Below are 22,742 nucleotides of genomic sequence, written 5' to 3' on the forward strand. Positions count from 1 at the left end.
CACAATTTTGGGCTGTTCACCAATCACCCTGGGGCAGTTCCATTAACAGAATTGGTAGGGCAAGACACTTCTGCCAGGTGGGTCAGTGAACTCAATGCCTGCAGGCTGACTCCCCCTACACTAAGTTATATCCGGATAAAGTAATGCTTCTCCCTGACCCTACCTTCCGTCCCAAGGTGGTCACCGACTGTCATCTTAACCAAGGTATTGCCTACATTCTTTGTCAATCCTTCCACTCTTTTGGAGCATTCCATGCACTTCCTTGATGTTCATATGTGTCTGCTATATTACCTGGTCCTTCCAAAACTCTAACAGACTGTTCATCTCCTACTCAGGTCCTAACAGCTAGGGATGTGCATGGAACCATGATGGGGCAGTTTGAAGGCGGCGGGGGTCTCCCTTTAAGAGCGGGAGAGGGTGCACTTACCCCTCCCACCGCTCCCCCCCCAGTGTCAGTTTTTTTAACAGCCCATTGGGGTGGCAGCATACCTCCCTGCTGCCCCGTTGCCCTCGTCTTCCAGATATGACCAGAAGTTGCTGACACATACGCATCAGCGACTTCTGGTCATATCTGGAAGAGGAGGGCAACAGGCCGGCAGGGAGGTATGCTGCCACCCCGATGGGCTGTTAAAATAACTGACGCCGGTGGGGTAAAAGTGGTGGGAGGGGTAAGTGCACCCTCCCCCTGCTCTTAATGGGAGACCCCCACTGCCTTCGAACCGGTTCGGAGGCCCATAAAGGGCCTCCGAACCTGTTCTGTGCACATTCCTACTAACAAGGGCTCTGTGGTCTCTTGGCAAAGACTCTCGCACTGGCTAGTTGAACTAATCTTTTCCTGTTATAAGCAACAAGGAGTCCAGCCTCAAGCCAGAGTTCAGGCTCTCTCCACCAGAGTCTCCAGAGCTAGTAATTCACCCAGTTGTGAAGGAACATGGATCACCTCAGAGATAAAAATGTTGCTTACCTTTTACAGGTGATCTCTCTGGTGATCCATGTTCACTCACTGCACCCACCAGACCTGCCCCACTGCTGGCGTACACCTACAGTGTTTTTGCTTACCTACCTTGCCTGAACTTCTTCCTAATGTACTACCAGTCTTTATGCAGTGGCCAGATCAGGAATTGAAGGGGAATGCACTCACCTGCCTATTTTAATGGGCACTTTCTCATGCCTCAGAATGCTGGAGAGCACATATCAGAACTATGTATTGCTCTGCGTAGCTACAGCACAGGCACAGAAGATCCAGTTCTGAGTGAACCTGGATCACCAGAGATATCACCTGTTACAGGTAAGCAAACTGTTTTTATTACTATTACTACTAGGTCAGGCTTCAGCTTATTTTCTTTTATGGCCTTCTAGTCCAGTGCCTGATAAGGTTCCTTTTTAGTTTTCTGAAGGTAAGACTTGCAAAACTGCCCACAGTATCTGGTCTCAGAAAGAATGTGTGTGATGCTTCATTTCCTTGAAAAGCTGGAACTTTATGACACTTTGAAGCTCTTCTCACAATCAATGAGAAGAGCTTACAGGGCTAACTGTGGGGTTGGATGATTAGCCTTACCTTCCCTGCAGATGATCAATGGTTGTCCTCTGAGCAGGCAGATCGCCCACCCAGACAAGAGGTGGCTCTCCTGCCGTCCACCTGTACCTCGCTCAGGTGTTCCGGGGGTGAGGTGGAGGGAAGCACCATGGTACCCCACCCTCTGAAGCCCCAATAATGCACTGCGTGAGTGTGCGGTGCATTGTTGGTAGCCCCTCCCCAAGTGTGTCTGCTTTGACTGCATTTGACACACAGTCGCCAAAATGCAGTTAACAGCGTGCTTGCTCTGTTAACCTCTTTTAGGATGGAGGCTTCTTTGGCAGGTTTGCTGCTGTGGAGAGCGCAATGGTTCTCATGACTGTGCAAAACCAGGCTGGGCTCCCTTAGCCTGGTTTTTGCACGCTCATGAGAATAGCCTCTTTGTTTTCCCCAATATCCTGCTTTATAGGAAATTCACAGGCAGCTCATGACTTTCTTGTTTAGCCTATTTTCCTCCTGGAAAGTAGTCTTATGAGATCACCTTGCTGTGTGTGTGTGTGTGTGTGTGTGTGCGCGCGTGCACGCGCGTGTCCCTAGACCTAGTTGGGACAGTTGTAAAATCTGGGACAGTTGTAGTGCCACATAGGGACACCTCAACAACATATTTTGTGATCGTATCATCCACTCCAATTCAATATGATGGACATGTGAACCTTTGAGGTGGAAGTGGGCTAACCTGGGAACCACTGAACCAATTTGCACTGATCTTGGTATACATGTTAATATTATTGAGGACATTAAACCTTGATACTCCATAAATGCTTTCCAGAACACATTTCATGGTGGGGGTTGCATGTGTGTTCCCCACAACAACTTTGCAATGCCTAGATCAACTTGGATCAAACTAAGTACAGTTGTAGTGCCACATAGGGACATCTAAACAGTATGTTTTATAATGACATTATTATCTCAGTCATTGCCATCTTCCACCTATGCATGATCCACCCTGTTCTTACAGAAGATGGCTCTGGCGACTACTGTTTTAATGTATCCTGCATATTGCATTTGCACAAGTGCACAAATTTGAAGATTGCAGTTATCAATTAAAATTATAGTGAATAACTTCTTGTTCTTTGTTATAGTTGCATGTCACCAGAGATCGTCAAGGTAAGAAGAAACCCTCAGCCCATGCCTTGACTGCTTTATTCATTAGCTTGTTTTCAGACTGATTCGGGCTTGCCTATCAATTTTAATCATGATGTGGTTAAGGCTAAATTTAAGGTTCTTTTTAGAAAACCTTCCATTCACATTTGGAGGCTCACAGGGGGACACAGTGTTCACTGAAACTACCCTAACTCTTGTCTTTCCCCCTTACTGCTTCTTTTGTGGTGACAGCAGTGCCCCCCCCCATGTGATGGCATAGCATCATTCTGAAGCCAATCACGGTGAGGGCAATTCTTCCTGCCATCACTCTAAGAGGCTTCTGGGGGAAAATAGTGGCTACCAGCTATTAGGAAGAGTATGTTTCATCTATTTTTGCCTCCCCATAATGTCTTATGAAAATAACAAAAATTACTACTTAAACTTTGTGAATGGGGGACTAAAAGGAGGAGGCATTTTGACTTGGCCCTACTTCTGACAGGGAAAACTTGCTCAAAGGTCCTTTGTTTTATATTTTTGGACTTGCCACACCAGTCAAATACTAGGCACTGATCTATAAAGGATAGGAGAGTTAATATTTGTTTTATGAGGGATTTCTAGTAGGTGCCCTGCGTGATAGGCTGTACCTGCCACAACTTCCTTTTCTACCCCTTTTCTTTTGCATCTGATCATCTTATTGCAGAGGTAGGCAAGCTTTAGGACTTCAGTAGTTGTTTTAACTATAGTTCCCCTCATCCTCAGCCACAATGAATTGTGGCTGGGGATTATGTGAGTTGTAGTTAAATAATAGCTGGAGTGTCAAAGATTGCCAAATCCTGTACTATTGTGTAGTGTGAAACTTGCTCATCTACATTGGAGCAGACCCTTACTTCCACAAATTGCATTTTGTGGAGGGCAGGAGAGGGCAAGGTTGCAGCAGTGCTGGGCTTTCCCAGGGGGTAGGGTTAGTAAGGGGGGCATGACAGCATGGTACAGCTCACCTTCAATGGCAAGAGGGCCACCACTGGTTACCTCAGATTGGCACTTCTCATTGATGCCAGTGCACAAACTCAGTTGTAAGTCATCAAGTCTATTATCACGAGCGGCCTAACCCAGACGAGGGTAGCCCAACCTGGGTAAGACTGCTCGTATGGAGTGCTGGGATCACTTTTGATCCCTGCACTCCCACCCCACCTTTTGCCTCGGCTTTTAGCCAGGGTTTAGCTGCCCTGGCCTTTCCCCCAGCACTTTTTGCCCTGGCCTTTAGCTAGGGTTAAGGGTGCAAGCACGCCCTTAACCCTGGTGCCAGTGCAGTGTGTATGCTCGGGCTGCATGCAGCCCGAGCATACACTAAGCTGAGTGGCAAGACCACCTGGCCGAGGGAGGATCCCTCAATGCACCATGTTCCTGACATAGTGCATTGAGGGATCCTGGAGGACTTCTTCCTCCAGCTCCCTGCTCTGCCATTTACTGTGGCACCACTCATGTGCTGCAGCAAGCGACAGAGAGTACTGGGGAAGGAGACTGTGTGGGAGGCAGGTAGGTAGGTGCCTGCCCCCCCCAGCCCTCCCCCCTCAGCTTATTTGGTCATATGCATGACCTCATCAAAAAATTCAGTGATGAAAATGCATATTTAAATTTATTCTAAGTGTTTCCGCACTTCTTAACCTGAACAGAAGCATTAGGTAGGGGAAAATATGGTCTAGAATTGCCAGTGCTGAAGTTATTTTAAGTTAGGAAAAATAAACATTATATAGGAGATTATTGTTTGGGTTTATTTTTAAATTTATTTTTACTCTGAAGCAGTTCTGGGGGGTTAAACTCCCCCCATGCTATTTTGCCAATCTATTAAAGATGCTGTTAAATGCAATGAGAAAAAAATTCAGCTATGTGATTTCCCTCCCCCCACCTTTATTCTGAGCTAAAAGCAGCTCAGGGAAGGGATTTGTCAGAAAATTGGTGAAGGGGGGAAAGGTTATCCCCTCCCCAGTGCTTTGACCAAATTCTGTGCCCCACAGAGCAGTTTTGAAGTAAAAATACAAAACTCAGGTGATTGAATTACAAATCTCCCTATTTCATGTAGTTTGTAAATGGGAGAAGACGCCAGCCGATCACAGCCTCTCTAGGCTGTGCGGCTTGTTTGCCCTCAGCCCCACCTCTGGGAGCACGTGGCACTGGGAGTTAGCTCCCATTGGCCCCGGCTCTGCTCCAGAGGTGGGGCTGACACCAGTGAGACGGCAGCACGCATGCGCCGGCTCAGTCCTTCGGCATATCGCACTCCCTCCCTCCCTCCCTCTGGCATAGGCTGGGCTTTGCTGGTCGCCATTCGGGGCCGGGCAGGAATTTTTTGGGCGTACGCTTGATTTGCCTTAGCGTGCACCTTTTTTCGCCTGCCTCAATCTATGCCAGGTAATAGCAGGGTTACTCAATGAGATTAGAATAGTTAGCAGGTTAAATAGATTGTGGTCACGTTCATCTGGGGGATGGCGGGCACAGTGCGAAGGTGAACGGCTAATGCGGTGCAGCACCTTAGGTAAGCTTTTTAGCTGTAAGGAGGAGGGGTTGATCCCTTGAGGCTTGACAGATCAGGGATGCTGCCTTGCTCCTACCTCTCTGCAAACGACACCCTTCCGTATGGCTTGACAGCGTCGGACGGGTGGTGTGAATGGCAGAGACCTGACCTTAGGTCAGCGACGAAGGGCGCCCCCCTTCTGGAAGGTGGGCCGCCCGGAGCCAAGGTGTCTGCGCTATGAGCTTTTAGGGCAGGGCGGCCACGTGGCGGGCTGCCCCATTTGGGTCCGCACTGTTGCTGTTGTGAATGCCAATCCCAGCTGCCGTGCCTTGCAGGCACTGATAAAAACTTGTACCCCTAATAAAGTGGCCAATTCCTCCATAACGCATTCTGTATCCGTGTCTCCTTGGGTCTGGGTGCAAAGAACTCTTCTGCTTCAGAAAGGGAGAGACTATTCTTCACTTACAGAGACAGTAAATGTACAGCATTATAAATGCTTGTGTTTCAATTTTTTCCAGGGAAGAAGCTCCAGTCAATGGCACAAGCAACTTGGCCTCTGAAGAGCAAGTTCAATGTAAAATAATATTCTACTCTGTTTGGAATAAGGGCTATGAAATAATGAATCATAGAAAATAACCTCTAACAAAAACTTAATCTTGACAAGCTGGAGGTGATTATGGTTAGTTGAAGGCTTGATCAGAGAATGGGGTTTCAGCCTGCTCTTGATGGAGTTGTATTCCCTCTGAAGAAGTGGTTTCACAGCTTGGGGGTTCTCCTGGAGCCAGTGCTGCTCCTGGAAAATCAAGTGCTGGCCAGGAGTGCTTTTGCTCAACTTTGGTTGGTGCACCAGCTACAACCCTTCCTTAAGAAGACTGATCTAGCCATTGTCACCCATACCTTAGTCACTTTTTGTTTGGATTATTGCAATGCACTCTATATGGAGCTGCCCTTGAAAAGTATTCTGAAACTACAGATGGCACAGAATGCAGTGGCCAGATTGATCCCTGGGACTGCTCAATGGGTGTAATCACTTGATAGGCAGATTTAGAAGATATTTATCTTCTAACTATGAAAAGCTTAATATGGATTTTAACATATCAAATTTGTAAAAGAGTAACAACGTCAAGTTAGTTGCCTGGAAAACTGAATACAATGTGCAATGTGTTAATTTTACGTGATCAAAATTCCATGAGCCCAGATGTAAAACTATATAGAGGTTCCAAATCAAAGCCTGATTTTCTGCAGTGACTTCTGATTCTCAGTAATGTTTGCCTCCCAATTCTACACTCTGATCTGGTAGAATGGGCTTATTTAAATACATTGTGGTCTGTGGTATTATCACTGTAAATGCTGTGGTTCTTATCTAACATGACATATTTAATAGGCAGTGACAACCACATTGCTTTTTTGGAAGGTCTGTCTGCCTGCAGCCTTACAGGAAGGGCTAAAGATGAATGTGATGTGCACTTCTAGAGAGCTCTTTTTCCATGCATCTCCCCCACTGTTTGTGGTTCACTCGCTGAGCATGCAATGAAATGCATCCTCAGGTTTGCATATTACATAATTAGCCAACACCTTTGATCTGTAGTTTTATAAATCAGGATGGTTGAAGAGGTAAAATGGTGGAATTCTTCCACTCATTGCTTATGGGTGAAGTCAAATATTCCAGGGCATATGTATCGTAATAGGATACTTCAGAGGCAAGAAAGGAGGCTCTCAGGCCAGGGGAGAGCATAACACCGGCTCCCATAGAAATCAGCAGCCCCTCCCCCAACTTCCCAAGAGTACTGAAAGACCAGTGTGCCCTGAGAGGAAGGCAAGAATGGAGGCACCTAGGTCAGTGAGCTCTTGTCCTCAGCTCCTGAAAAGACCAACAGCCTGAGACAACAATGCTTTTAATCTTATGTAATTTATTTGTTCTCTAACATTGTAAACCACTTAGGGTGCCTCTGTCAAGGCAGAAAGGTGGTATTAAAGTGCAACAAACAAACCAATAAATAATATAGTGAATGTCCAAAATCTGGCAACATGTGAATGTTGACAGTCCAGGCTGAATATGGTGCATCTCCACAAACTCAGAGATAGCTCTAATGTGACATTCCTCACATTTGTTTGGAATTTGCACATCCATTTCCTCTACCTTTGAATTGTGGTTTGAAGGTAGGATGGACAAGTCTCTGCAATTCACCAAACATTCCCAAGATTCTTTAGGGAAAAGTTATTTGTGAATAGGTAGCATGAAATGTTACCTTGAAGGTCCGTTCACATAACTGTGGAGTGGTCACTTCTCCGTCTTTTCCTTATGGCAGTTGCCTGCTCATAATAAAAGGGTCATATGACTGGTTTGATAATAACAGAAATTTTATTTATTTATTTATTTAAAGTATTTTTATACCACCCAAAACTTAGTCTCTGGGCGGTTTACAACAAGATAAAAACAAAGGTAAAACATTAGTTAAAAACAAAAACAAGAAATTTAAAACACAATTTAATTTAATAAAAACAACAACAATATTCTAAAAACAACATTAAAACAATCAAAACAATATCAGTTAAAAGCCTGGGTGAACAGATGTGTCTTTAAAGACTTTTTTAAAATTGCCAGAGACAGTTGTCAGTTTTGTCAGTTTTGCATGCTGCCACCTGCTGGTATCAATACTTTACACTAGATCTGTATCAAAGCATCTGCAATTATGTATGCTGCCACTTGATCTGTTATAGTGACATGCAAATATCAGGTTCTCTTTGTGCGTTACATGAAATTTTTGTGGGGAGCAAGGAAAGGAAAAAGTGATTGCAGCAAACGTGCCCTTGGTATATTATATGATTTTTGTAGGGAGGAATCCATTGAGGTCAATTACCACAAAACGAAAATCTTAGTGTTTGCCAAGTGTCCAAGATATCATAATTAGGTTATGCAGGGGCACAAAATCGAGCAAGTCAACTCATTTAAATATCTTGGAGTTGTCTTCCAGTCTTCTGGCTTACGAAATGACCACTTAAATTTGATCATACAAAATGCTCAAACTTCTACAATCAAAATAAAATCATTTCATTTTATGATGGGGGCCTCATTCATCCCAGCGGCGATTAAGTTATTTGTCACTAAAGTTTATCCCTTATTTTTTTATGGTGCCCAATTGGGGCCCCCCAGTAATTTTGGCCCACTGGCAGCTGTACAGTCTAAATTTATTAGAGCTATTCTTCAAGTTCCCCCCTGCGTTCCCAGTTCTCTCACCAGATGAGAAGTTGGTCTCGCCTGGGTTGAATCGGGTTACTGGACCTGTATTATAAAGTTTTGGTTAAAACTGGTTTTTGCCAATGTAGGTCTGGCTTCCCTGGTAATGATTGATGACTTTAACCATAAGTGGAAGACCTTGGTTAAAAATAAACTTCTTCTACTTGGGTTCTCCCAGGAGGAAATTCTTAGATTAGGACATGATCAGGCCTGGCAGGTTATTAAGCAGCATATTGCTGATACAGAATTACAAGCGGATACAGCCCGTCTAAGGAGTGGTATCTATCTGGGGAAACAACTTTTTAATTCCAAACTGGCAGCATATTTAGATAATATCCTTATCCCTAAATTTAGGCGCCCATTTACTCTTGCCAGTTTAATTTGCCTATTTACTAAACGCCCTTCCAACGGCTGTTAGGGATGGTAGATACAAAGGGATTCTGTTAAACTTAGGATCTGCCCCTGTGGAATGGGTGCTGTAGAAACTACCCCTCATGTTATTTTATATTGTAAATTTTACAGTGATGCTCGTTTAAAACTAATTTCTCCTCTTCTGGGGAAGTTCCCAGGGCACTCTGATGTATTTTACTTAGAGTTTTTGCTATCCAATTTTTGTAAAGAGATTACCTTCAATGTGGCTAGGTTTTGCTACATTGTTCGTACTATACGTTGTGGTCTCCTGTAATATTTTTATGTATTTTTTTCTTTTCTTTTTTCTCTCTTCTTTCCCCTCTTTTCTGTTGTTGTTGTACTGTCTGATCTACGATCATAATAAAGTTACTTGTACTTGAGATGGTCAGCACAATCGAAGGCTTTTCTGTAGTCAATAAAGCACACATTGACTTCTTTTTCTAAAAGTACTAAACATTTAACATGGATATTTAGATATTAAATCAAAAACAGTATAATTGATGAATAAACTGAAGCATTATTGGTGAAAACTGTCATTTAGACCAAATGAGCTTAATTTGAATTAAGAACATATTTGAAAAAAACTAGGACATTCCGATCTACTGCTGCTTGGCATTATACTTGGAATATGTTTGGTTTTTCACATTTTGCTATATCAGCTAGTGAAATTCAGTGATATAAGTTATGGTTTCTTTTCTGCTGTAAGCTCCGTAAATCTTCGTTTAGCTATTATAAGACTTCCTTTGTATGGGTATTTGTATTTTGAAGATTTACTGCTAGATGAAGCTAACTATGAGTTCTTTCCCCCCTCAGATGCCAATATTGAGCAGCTCTGCAGAACAGGGGTGAGTTATTTGCCAAACCCAGGATATCTGCCTTCAAGATGCCTTGGCATGGTTTATCTTATTGACTTTTGACTTTGTCCTGTCATATCTTATGTTGTGAACTATGGAACGTTACCTTAAGCAAGGATTTTATGGCCTTTCAATCCTGTTTTGCCCTATGATTCTGTGATATTTGATATTAGGTTTACTAGGTAAACCTTCAGTAGAGGGATCTAGTTATTGTCAGCATGGGAGTGAGTGGAGTGAGGAATGTGGATTGTAAGGTAGTGGGTTATAGTAAAAGCAAGAAAGGGTAGAGTTATATGAAAAATAAAGGGAAGGGGAAGGACAAAATCTCCTCTACAGTCACTTTTGAAATATTTGATCATTTAACTGATCTACAGTACATAATCAACCTCTTCCCCCATGATCACTTTTCATTCTTTATATAATATAGATTGTCAGAGCAACAGCATCAGTCTAACTGAGCAGAAAACAACACAACCACATATAGCTACTAGTAATAATATCAGAGCAGTCTTCAATTATAGCTACTAGTAATATCAAAGCAGAGTTCCTAACTATTACATGTGTGTGGATGCATGTAAAGTCACTATTAAATCTTTCTAAAACCTAACACAAATCAGAGACAGACAGAAGGAGGAAGGGCAAGATAGGGAAGGCATTCAGGAGTGGGATGACCAGGGTTCGGGAGTTAGTAGAGGGTGGAGAGGGATGAGGAAGGGGAAGGGAAATATGGATCAAGGCTGTAGAAGCAGCATAATTACCAGGATCTGGCGTGGAACAGCTAGTGTGCACAGCTTGGGTCCGATACTTGGGAGCGAAGTTCAGGCAGGCCTCATGCAGTCATGTTGGATGTTGCTGAATAGAAGGCAGAAATTACTCTGATCTCTAGCCCCAAGACAGGATCACCAGTAATTTCTTGCCTATGTCAAGAAGAACCCTTGCTTCTGCCTCGCAGTTTAACAACAGGTTCAAGGGATGAGCAGCTTGCTTGTTGGCAAGGCTTACTGAACTCTCTGTCCGGAGAGGTGACTTTTTAATAGTTTTTTTAAAAAAAATATTATTATTATTTTAAGATGAATAATACATTAGTGGTACATCAAAATAAAAGGGGGGAAATTAAACATTTACAATATGTACAATTGGTATAACCATATTTAGCAGGTATATCAATCACAATTACATATTTTAAATATTTTAATCCATCATCTTACCCTGCTAACTTGGTAAAGAGGCACCTTTTAACGTAGTGATTCTCTTTATTTAGCAGGGGGAGAATAACTGGCCCTATCCACCTCCAGCGCAGTACCTCCAGTTACTGTTGCTGGTGTCTATCTTATGTTTCTTTTTAGATTGTGAGCCCTTTGGGGACAGGGATCCATTTTATTTATTTATTTATTTATTTGTAAACCACCCTGAAATTGAATATTATTATTATTATTATTATTATTATTATTATTATTATTATTAAAAAATAATATTCCTGACCATTTCAACCAAAATCTTACTGGAGTTATAATAAACGCTGTTTACCTCAACAGTGTCTATAACAGGTTTCCATACTCGCTTGAAATCATATCTATTTAACTGTTGTTGAATATTATTACATCAAGCTGAAATAAACTCCTCAAGCATATATTCTCATATTATTTTATACCAATTACTGATATTCATATTTTCAGCAGTTTTCCAATTACGGGCAATTAATCCTTGTGCTGCCAATACAAAAAACCTTAACAGAATGCTATTATCAAATGTTGTATTACTTCCAGTAAACAAAAACAATAACCCCAATTCTACGTTAAGTATTAACAGAACTCTAAATTTAATTACTATTTCCTTTTCTACCGCTTGCCAAAATCTTTTAACTCTGGGACAATCCCACCACATATGTTTATAAGAACCCAATTCCAAACATCCCCTCCAACACATGGCATTAGAGGTTTTCTTTATCTTGGCCAACTTACTTGGCTTCATGTGCCACTTAGTTAATTTTTTAACCCGCTGCTTCCATATTCCAGCATTCCTTGTCCATTTTAAAGGTTTATTTAACTTAGCCAAGTTTACTGAATCTATATTACTTCCTATATCCTGTTCCCAAGAAATTTTCGTTCCTAACAGTGGAGAAATGCCAAAATTCAATAAAATATCAAATAATTTGGAAGTAGCTCAAGTGTGGATTAATAATTCTTCATACAATTGTTCAAATTTAACCAATGATCTGGTTGCTGCTATTTTAAAGTCAGCATTGTGTAATGTAATATTATAATAATAATAATAATAATAATAATAATAATAATAATAATAATAATTTTTATTGTTTGTAAACAACCAAAATTTATCATTTGATAAAGTAATCCTTTTTAACAATTCTATCTTTATCAAATTTAACTCCCTTAAATAAAAATCCTTAAGTTTGATCAAACCATTTCCCTCTAAACACTGCCAATATTCTTTTGAACAGGACATATTTCTAGTCATATATGTCTTCATTTTTAATAAAGGTGAAATTGTAGGAAGCAATTTTTTTTGCCATTTTCTCCATACCATCACAATCGTATTAATAATAGGGCTGCTTTGTTTTTCCTTCTCCTTGCCTAAATTATTTATCAAAGGCAGTTGGTGCAGATTATCCTGTAATGATGTCTCTATATTTGCCCACTTTACCTGGGGATCTAGTTGCATATGTATAAGTTGTGTGATGCGAAATGCCCCAAAATAAATATTCAAATCTGGAAAACCCCACACACATACCCCCGTCTTGTGCATATATGCGCATAACTTTACGCGCATATACTTGTTTAGATACCCTGGGTCTTGTCACTTTAAAGACAAATGTTTTTAACTCTTTATTTATCTTTACCAGTATTCCTGATGGTGGAAGTGACTTTTTTATAGTTGTTGGATCATTTGATCTCAACATAGAGTCTTTTCAAGCTATCAGCCTCAAAAAGTGTCAATTGCTGTTATCCTCTGGATCCTGTTCTCTTGACAATTATTGATCAGATGTCTGAATTCCATCTCCTCTTGTCATTAACTGTTGGGAAGAATCTTGTTCTATTGACATTCCCAAAGCAAATCTGCATCTTTGAGCTTGCAAATGGGCATCTTCTCTTGTCCACAGACTTCCTGGTGCCTTGTCTCCAAGAATATTAAAGTCAGAGGTGTTAAGAAGGAAGCAGAAAGAGCCTACATTGCTGTGTGAGACAGCAATTAAATCACTTCTAGTGTAAATCTATATCCTGTTGCTGTTACTTTGGAACATTTATAAAATTACACACTAGGTAGTTTTACACAAGAAGTTATTTAATTGTGTACTACTTTCTAGTATGCCAGAGTCAACATGAAAGTTGTTCATGACATGGATCAGAAATTTGTAAACTTCCTTAAGATGATGCCTTATATTATTAGAACAATGACCCAAGTAACTTAATTGACATCAGCTCTCCAGAATTTCAGATAGACGTCTTGGTTGACCCTGCTACTGGGAATCCTTTTCTAGGAGATGCCAAGTTTTGTAGATGCAGAACATAGTCATACAAATTATCTCTTGATCTATTTGTAAGATTTTTAATACCACAATTTCCCCCCCAGTTACAGACCTATTTTCTTGATAGCTACCTCCACAAAAGCATGTCCATGAATAATAAAACAGATTGATTAAAAGCTTGATATTAACAGCAATCTGTGCCATACTTGCTTCCACAAACATTTCTTACTGGAACGACAATCCACAATACCCTCGTATTGCACAGCTTCCAAAACAAGCATAATAAACTAGGGATGAGCATGAACCTGTTCGGCATTCTATTCTTAGAATGCCGAACAGGTTCAGAACCCCCATGTTCAAACCGATTCAAATGCAGGGGTGGGGGAGGCTTAAGGATGGGGGAGGGTGCACTTATGCACCCTGCTGCCCATCTCCCTCCAGTGCTCTGTGTATAAATAGTCCAGAGGGGCAGCAGTGTACCTTCTTGCCACCCCATTGTTTCACTGACTGGAAATGACTGGAAGTGCTGCGCATCATGGGCGGGTGCATGCACACCACACACACGCATGACATGCGCACACACACCTGTGATGCGTACGCACACACACACCACTTCTGATCAGTGCAACAATGGGCAGCAAGGAGGTACACTGCCACCCTGCTGGACTACTTATACACAGAGCATCGGAGGGAGAAGCACAGCAGGGTGTATGTGTAAGTGTACCCTCCCCCATCCTTAAAGCCACCCCTGTCCCATATTCGTCTCAAATGAAGCTGATTCCTTGCACATCACTATCATAAACTCTTCTCCATTAACCTTTACAGTGGTGAATGAGATATATAGCTCCCTCCCTACTGGTCAGTATTTTTCAAACTTTCTACTTTGAGGGAACATTTTTGACATCAACTCTTCTGCCCAGGGGCCTCTGTCACAGAACACTTAGCAATGGTGTAGAATTCTGAAGTTTGTTCCAGGGCATACATTCCATTTATAAAAGGCACTCATCAGGCCTATTGGATATTAGAGATGTGCATGGAACCTGGCACAGGTGACTCAATGGCAGGGGTGTATTACTTTAAGGGTGAGGGAGGGTGCACTTATCCCTCCCTCCACTTCCCCCCTCCCTGTTGTCCAGTATTTTACACATCCTACAGGGCAGCAGCATACTTCCCTGCTACCCCGTTTGCTCTTCGGCCAGAAGTGGCCGGAAGTAGCGGGCATGCGTGTACCCTCTGGGCACACAAGCATGCCCGTTGAATAAGTAAGACACCCGCCATGGTGTTCGAACCTGTTCAGAGGCCCATAAAAGGGCCTCTGAACAGGTTCATGCACATCCCTATTGAATATAACTATCATATTTTGTGAATAGAATACCCTAGAACACTTTCCTGCATTCAAACACTCAGAGGAAGATCAGCAGTGATGTGCAAGCTTTCTGTAAGGGAAGCTTATCTAGCATATTTGAGATTCTCCTTGAGGATCCACTGGTTGCTCAAGCTATTGATCTTCAGTTTCCTTGGAGCACATACTGAAAACCAAATGATGTGTGGATTTCTGCTTCTCTGGATCAGGGCACTTGTTGGAGGTGTGCAGTTCCTTCCCTTAGCAATAAGTGGCCCTAAATGATTCTATTAAAGACCAAAAGAATAACAAGTAACTGATTTCTTGTTTTCTTGTGTTTAATTTCCAAGGCATTACCACCCCAGACCACAAAAACACCATATGCAACCATTTCTCCATTTTACAGAAAGCCTGCAACATATGCAGATATGGTCTTCTCAGAATGAATGGTACCTAATGGAGTTAAATAATCTAGGAATTCTGGAAGCAGATTTGGAAAGAGGAGTTGATGACAACAGTTCTTGATGATGAGAGCTTGATGACAACAGTTGTTTAGCACACTTTTATTGGCAGTACTTCTGATCATGTATTTTTCAAAAAGTATCTTGCTATTTTACACATTATGAGTTACATACTATTCCCAGAATGATGCCCAGTTTTGTGCACATATGTCTGCAGTTTGTTTTTCTGTTATTCTGCCCAGTGGTGAAATTATATCACTTATATTGTACTTACTTGCCACAACTTGCTACTGTTGGCAAGTTGCCACAACTATCTATTTACAATTTTGACTGTTTAACATTTCCCAGCACAATTGACAATTTAAAATTAGTTTTAATTATAAGCCTGAGAGAACAAGTGTGTCTTGGTTCTTTTAAAAAGCAATCAGAGATGGAAGAGCTCTTATTTTGACAGGAAGTGCATTCCAAAGCCCTGGGGCAGCCATAGAGAAGGTCCAGCCCTGAGTCACCACCAGATGAGCTGGAGGTGTAGCTGGACCTCCCCAGATGATCTTAATAGGTGGCAGGGTTCATGACAAAGGAGGTGCTCTCTTAAGTCCTCTGGATCTCAACCATTCAGGGCTTTATGGGCAACAAATAGCACTTTGTATTTTGCTAGGAAACATATCAGTAGCCAGTGCTGTTCTTTTAAAATTAGTGTTATATGGTCCCTACAGGTTGTGCCAGAATCCAGTCTGGCTGCTGCATTCTGAACCAATTGTAGTTTCCGGACTATGTATATAGGCAGCCCCAAATAGAGTGCATTACAGTAGTCAAGCCTGGAGGTTACTAGCATATTTACCACTGTTTTAAGGTATTTTGTCTCCAGAAATGGGTGTATTTGGCGTATCAGCAAAAGCTGATAAAAAGCATTCCTGGCCACTGACTCAGCCTGAGAAACCAGAGAGAGTTTTGTATCCAGGAGGACTCCCAAACTATGTACTGATTATTTGCGGGGGAGTGTGACACCATCCAGAACAGGCAAATCTAAACCCCACGCTCATTACCTCCATCTTATTTGGATTCAGTTTCAGTTTGTTATCTTTATTACCACCTCCAGGCAGCAATTAGGGAAGTAATACCATTTTCTGATGAAGTTTATATGGAGAAATAGATCTGGGTGTCATTGGCATATTGATAACACCCTGCACCAAATCTCCTGATTATCTCTTCCAGCAGTTTCATGTAGATGTTAAAGAACATTGGAGACAGTATGGAGCCTTGTGGGACTCCATACAGTAATTCTTGCTTTGCAGAGCAACAGTTTCAAAGAGACACCAACAGGAATCTGCCAGTGAGGTAGGAACAGAACTACTGTCAAACAGTGCCACCCAATCCCACCTCCCTCAGGTGACCCAGAACGATACCATGGTTAATGGTATTGAAAGCTGCTGAGTGATCCAAAAGGATCAGCAGTCACACTCCCTCTGTCAACACCTAGTTGGAGACTATCCATCAGGCTGACCAAGACAGGCTCAACCCCATAGACCACCTGAAAGCCAGTTTTAAATGAGTCAAGATAATCAGTTTCTTCCTGGACTGTCTGGAGCTGAGGCCACCACCTTCTCAATCATCTTTCCCAATAATGGGAGATTAGAGTTGGGCCTATAGTTGCCCAACTCTGAGGAATCCAATGTAGGTTTTGTCAATGTAGGTTAAGACAAGGAGGCATCAGACTCTTCCTTAGAAAAGCATTTATTATGTTTACCAGACCTCTTTAATTATCTGATCGTTAGGAGAAAAAAAATAAGCCAAGTTGGGCAAGGGTCAAGAGAACAGGTGCTAGAACACACAAGCCAAACCAGCTTGTCCACATCCTCAGGAGTCACAAGTTGAAAGTGATCTAGTCTGATCACATAAGAGGAGTTGCTAGATACCTCCATAATAGACTGTGCCCTTAGAATCCAGTTTGACCCAAATAAGAGAGATTTTGTTCACAAAAATTTTTAAAGCATCACAATTTGGGTTCTAGGGAGAGGGGGCTTGTACTAGCCCTCTCATAACCCTAGACAACTCTACTGGACATGAACTTGTGGGTGCAATATGAGCAGAAATGAATTGCTTCCCTGCTCCTTTATGCCCCTGCTCTTTTATGCTGATGATTCTGCATTAGGAACATAGGAAGCTGCCATATACTGAGTCAGACCATTGGTCTATCTTGCTCAGTATTGACTTCACAGACTGGCAGCGGCTTCTCCAAGGTTGCAGGAAGGAATGAAGGATGTGCAAACACGTTCAATGCCGGATGTGTTTGGTTCAACCATTTGGGGTAGAACTGAACCATCCCCTGTTCGGACTGACCCCGGACCAAACACCCCTGACCATTCGGGGGGGTTGCGATTAATTTTTTTTAACTTACCCTCTCTGGGGGCATTGTTGTAGTTAGCAGGGGGTGGGGGTCCCGTGGAGCTTCCCCCTCCCCCTGCTGGCCTCCCTTGATGCCCATACCGGCCGGCTGGCCAGCTCTTCGGGCCTTCCCCCTCCAGTGCGGTGGCCATTTTGGAGGCCACTGTGCCTGTGCAATTGGCCTCTGTGTGGCCTGAGTAATGCAGAGGCCAATTGTGCAGGCATGGTGGCCTCCAAAATGGCCACGACACTGGAGGGGGGGGAAGGCCCGAACGGGCCAAAGAGCCGTCTGACCAGTATGGGCATCAAGGGAGGCTGGCAGGGGAGGGGGAACCTCTGTCGACCCCCCCATCCCCTGCCACCCCCAACAACTCCTCCAGAGGGGGTAAGTAAAATTATTTTTAAAATATATATATTTTTAAATGACTGTGAACCCCTCCCCGGACAGAACCAAACCGGCGGGGGGAGGTGATTCAAGGGGGTTCTGGACTGAACTGGCCCAGTCCAGTTCAGGTCCGGTCTGGACTCGAACCAAACCAGACCAGCCCATTCCGTGCACACCCCTAGCAGGAATCTCTCTCAGCCCTATCTTGGAGATGCCAGGGAGGGAACTTGGAACCTTCTGCTCTTCCAAGAGTGGCTCCATCCCCTGAGGGGAATATCTTACAGTGCTCACACTTCTAGTCTTCCATTCATATGCAACCAGGGCAAACCCTGCTTAGCTAGAGGCAAGTTATGCTTGCTACCACAAGACCAGATCTCCTCTGGTCTTATTAGATACTGTCTTATTGTTATTGTTACTATGTGTTATTGATACTGTCCTTGGTAGGGATGAGGAGAGTGTTAAGATCTCTGCTGATTACTGTCAAGACGATATCTTGACCATCAATTATCAGAAGATGAAGGTTGTAATGTTTGCTAGAAGGCCAGTTCTACATAAATGGCAAATAAATGGAGTTAATATTGAGCAAACAATGCATTACAGATATTTGGGGGTTATCTTTCAGGCAATGGGCAGCTGGAAAGGGCACATTAATTGTGCTGTGACATATGCGCAGAGATCAGGAACTGCAATTCTGAGATTCCTCTTCTCTTCAGGGGGCAAATATATTCCTGCTATTAGGGTTTTTCAGCCTAAAGAATTATCACAGCTCCTGTATGGCTCTCAGATCTGTATGTGTACTGATTACCGTCTTTAATCTGGGTTCAATCCAGATTTCTTAGGTCTGTTTTTTCAACCCTTTGCTATGTATCCAGTATTAAGCTGCTATTGGAGGTAGGCTTGCCCAGCTTGAAGACACATGTATGGATCTATTTTTAAATCTTTTGGGGGTGAAATTGATATTTTCCCCAACAGATCTTGCCCCTTGGTCCTCAGCAACGAATCCTCTTCTGATTTGACAAATTTTATTAATGAGCAGCTTAAAACATACGGTTTATCACCAGAATATTTCATCCCATTGGGCTTCGATAATGTTAAATTAACAATTAAGCAGCAAATATTTGATATGGAATATTTAAAAGACCTGAGTTTGAAACCTAATTATGAAGCATTGGAGATGCTAGGTTTGTTTATAAACCAGCTAATTATTTGTATAATTTGATACTATCAACATATAGAAGGGCTAACACTGAAATGGCTGGATGTGTTGCCCTCAGAGATGTTAAGGGGTAAGTTGCAGAAAATTCCATATTTGGAGCCTCTTTGCCCTTGTGGGAATGGGGATATTGAATCAGTTGTTCATGTACTTTTATGCTGCTCTTTTTACTGAGACTTACATCTTACATTTATTACTCCTCTTATCAACAGACATCTCAATAATATGGATGATTTTTATATTACTTACCTTCTTTCTGTTCACCATGCTAATATCTTGTAAATTTTGCACAGTAGCAATTAAGATTTGATGAGGATATGTTATGTCTCTATCTCAATTTATTTTATATTTGTATGTATTTTTTAAAATGTACTTGATCTGTATTTTTATATGTATTCATACATGTATGTTTGTGTTGTTCTGGGTTAGACATATCTTTGGAAGAGTTGCTTATGTTGTCTTTTTACTTCGCAACTCTGCAGTTATTTGTAATCGATCAAAGATTGTAATAAATCATTGAATTGCTTCTTTGCTGCATGTATTGCCAGAGCATAGATCTTCAAATGTGCTCTATCTTGTAACCTGTTGGATTCGAGTTGAGTTTTTCTCCATTTGAGTTCTACTCGTCTACCTTGCCACTTCAGCTCCCGTAATTCTTCCAAATATCTCGGGGCTAATTTTAAAGCAGGTCAGAGAGGATGCTTAGTAGTTATTGTGTCCACTGCTTTAGTTCATTATTCCAAGTGTGCACCAGAGTGTTGACAGAATCACTGGCAGAGTTTTCTTCCAAGTTTTCTTGGAATCCTATTGGATCCAATAACCTTGTGCAGACCACCTAATGGGTCCTTCTCACGTGCAGAGGTGTGGTTGCAAGACCTACCTTAACAAGATAGCAATAGCAATAGCACTTCCATTTATATACCGCTCTATAGCTGGAAGCTCTCTAAGTGGTTTACAACGATTTAGCATATTGCCCCCCAACATTCTGAGTACTCATTTTACCGACCTCGGAAGGATGGAAGGCTGAGTCAACCTTGAGCCCCTGGTCAGGATCGAACTTGCAACCTTCTGGTTACTGGGCGGCAGTTTTACCACTGCGCCACCAGGGGCTCTTTTGGTCCGTCCATGACAATGGATGGACCAAAAGACGGACCAAGATGGTGGTCCATCCATGACAATGGAGAAATAACAGGCATCCCCAACCACAGAACACCATCCTGATCAGAGCACATGACCAGCAATATGTATCGGTCCAGAGACTACTTGGGATAGGTCCATAGTTGTCATATTTACTATGAACTCCTGAACAATCCAATAGTGAACTTTGAAGTCCCCCATTCCCAACAGTCTGGGCGACTTCAATGCCAACCCTGCAACCAAGTCCACCAGCTCAGCTAGGGACTCTATGAAGCAGCAGGGTGATTGGTACACCAACAGAAGTCCCTATCTATCACTGGTTCCTAGGTGAAGGTACACACATTCTGTGTAGACCATTTCCCTGACAGGGATCCTGGAAAGGGAAACTGTATTCTTGTAGACTACAGCCACACTACCTCCCCATCCACATCTTCTCACTTGCTCCTACACAGAGTACTCTGCCAGGAGATGCTGGGACCAAACCAGATGACTGACCTCTCCCAACCAAGTCTCTGAAATATATACCAGGTCGGCTCCTTCATCCACAATTGGGTCATGGATTATTTCTTTCTTATTTTGAACCAATCTGGCATTACAAAGTAGCAAGGTCTCTGTAAGTGATTGACACTGCTCCCCAAGCTTGGGGAGCTAGCTGGAAGGGACAACAGCTATTAAATTTCCAATTTCCTTTCCCCTGTAATGGCCTGATGACCTACTAATGCCAAATCTCTGTCAATTAGAGCCCCTGGTGGTGCAGTGGTAAAACTGCCACCCTGTAACCAGAAGGTTACAAGTTCAATCCTGACCAGGGGCTCAAGGTTGACTCAGCCTTCCATCCTTCCGAGGTCGGTAAAATGAGTACCCAGAATGTTGGGGGCAATATAGCTAAAATCATTGTAAACCGCTTAGAGAGCTCCGGCTATAGAGCGGTATATAAATGTAAGTGCTATTGCTATTGCTAATTACCCATCACCACTGGAATAGCTGCCCCAGAGCCACCCTCCATCTCATCTCTGGACAACCCAAGACACATGCCTATAATAGGCCCAAACAATTATTAGGCAATAATACACTGCTATCAGTAGATTCTGCCCCCACCCTCAGTCCCACCCAGAAGGCCCTCAACCTAGCGTTGCTCTCCTTTATAAGGGCCACAAGTTGGAAAAATAGTCAGAGGGTGACTCTCATTCACCCTCTCAGGCAGAGTTGGCCCAGGCATTAGATGTTAGAGCAAATTAAGGAGAGCAGGTCACAGATAAGCAGTCAGAAGGGAGACTAAAAGAAGCCACCACTCAAACTGCTCTCCCAGGCCAGAAGCGAGAGTGAAGCCTGCTGTGTCTGCTGTGTCTGTCTGTGCCAGCCACCAGTGCCACCAGCCCTAGCCCCTGTGGCCACTGGCCAGTGGCTACCTGCCCAGCCACCCCCTTTGCCCACAGATTTTCAAGGCTTTCCCCCCAGCCCACACAAACCTGAACACTTAGAAGAAGATTGAAGAAGAGTAGACTCAGAGACCAGACCACAGACAACTGGACACACCGAGACTGAGTGAGTGTACCCCCATTTTCACACAAACACACACACACCTCCCTCTGGAATTCTGTATTCTTGGGGTTTTTTTTCTTGTTTGGAGGGAGGTTTGGGCTTGCAAGTAAATTTTAAAAGTTGTGTGTTTTGTTTAGTTTAGAAGAATTTTAAACCGGGGTTCTGTGTGGGAGGGATCCCCATACCAGTAGGTGGTTAAGGGTAGTGTAGCTTTGTGGTTTTAAAAAAACAATTTTGTATTTTTCCCATTCCATAGATTGGGGGGCTCTTTTAAAAAACAGAAGCCTGCTCTCTGCCCCATAACTGATATTCTCTGCTCAGCAGCCTATTGTATGATCTTCCTCAGCAGAGGCGTATCTAGGGTAAATAGCGCCTAGGGCAAGCACTGAAATTGCGCCCCTGTCCCTATGGATTTCCCTAGTTCCATCCTGAGCCCCATGCTATGTCTACATGAATGCTCTGGATGAAGTTGTTTGAGTATTCGGAGTACAGAGTAATTGGTATGCAGATGGCACACAACTATATTTCTCCTCTCCCTGGGGAGGGATGCCATGCTGGGGTTAGATGGGAACAATTGCTCTCCCCCTGCTAAATATAAGGAACATCATTTTAAAGGTGCATCTTTGCCCTATTAGCATGGGGAGGAGAGTGCTAGTTAAGGATCTAGCCCAGGGGCAGGCAACCCTGGCTCTCCAGCTGTTGTTGAACTACAATTCCCATCAGTATGGAAGTTGTAGTCCCAAGGCTGGAGAGCCAAGGTTGCCCACCTCCTGATCTGGCCACTGTCATGCACACTCTAATAAAGTGTCCAACTACAATAAATAATTCATGCAACATAGAACTGCCTTTAAACAGTCCAAAACCTCAGATGATTCAAAATGCAGCAGCTGCAATAGACTGCATGCAATACCAGTCCTCTTGCATTTGCATGGGTTACCAATTTGTTTTAAGTAAAGAAAAGTGTGCCATCAAGTTGATTCCAACTCCAGGCACCTACAGAGCCCTGTGGTTTTATTTTGGTAGAATACAGGAGGGGTTAACCATTGCCTCTTCCCACGCAGTATGAGATTATGCCTTTCAGCATCTTCCTATATCGCTGCTGCCCAATAGAGTAGCAGCAGG

The 22,742-nt window shown here is 42.8% G+C and overlaps 1 protein-coding gene across 2 annotated transcripts in view; it reads left to right on the forward strand.

Annotated features, from left to right (window-relative positions):
* LOC128330188 (erythroid membrane-associated protein-like) overlaps nt 1-22,742 on the forward strand; it is a 146,982-nt gene that overhangs the window by 24,724 nt on the left and 99,516 nt on the right. For both annotated transcript variants that reach the window (XM_053262636.1, XM_053262637.1), the window contains exons 2-4: nt 2,659-2,683; nt 5,687-5,742; nt 9,631-9,662. The gene's annotated coding sequence lies outside the window, so the exon portion shown is untranslated. The remainder of the gene's footprint in view (nt 1-2,658; nt 2,684-5,686; nt 5,743-9,630; nt 9,663-22,742) is intronic.

Source organism: Hemicordylus capensis, chromosome 6, assembly GCF_027244095.1.
Source record: "Hemicordylus capensis ecotype Gifberg chromosome 6, rHemCap1.1.pri, whole genome shotgun sequence".
NCBI classification, from domain to species: domain Eukaryota; kingdom Metazoa; phylum Chordata; class Lepidosauria; order Squamata; family Cordylidae; genus Hemicordylus; species Hemicordylus capensis.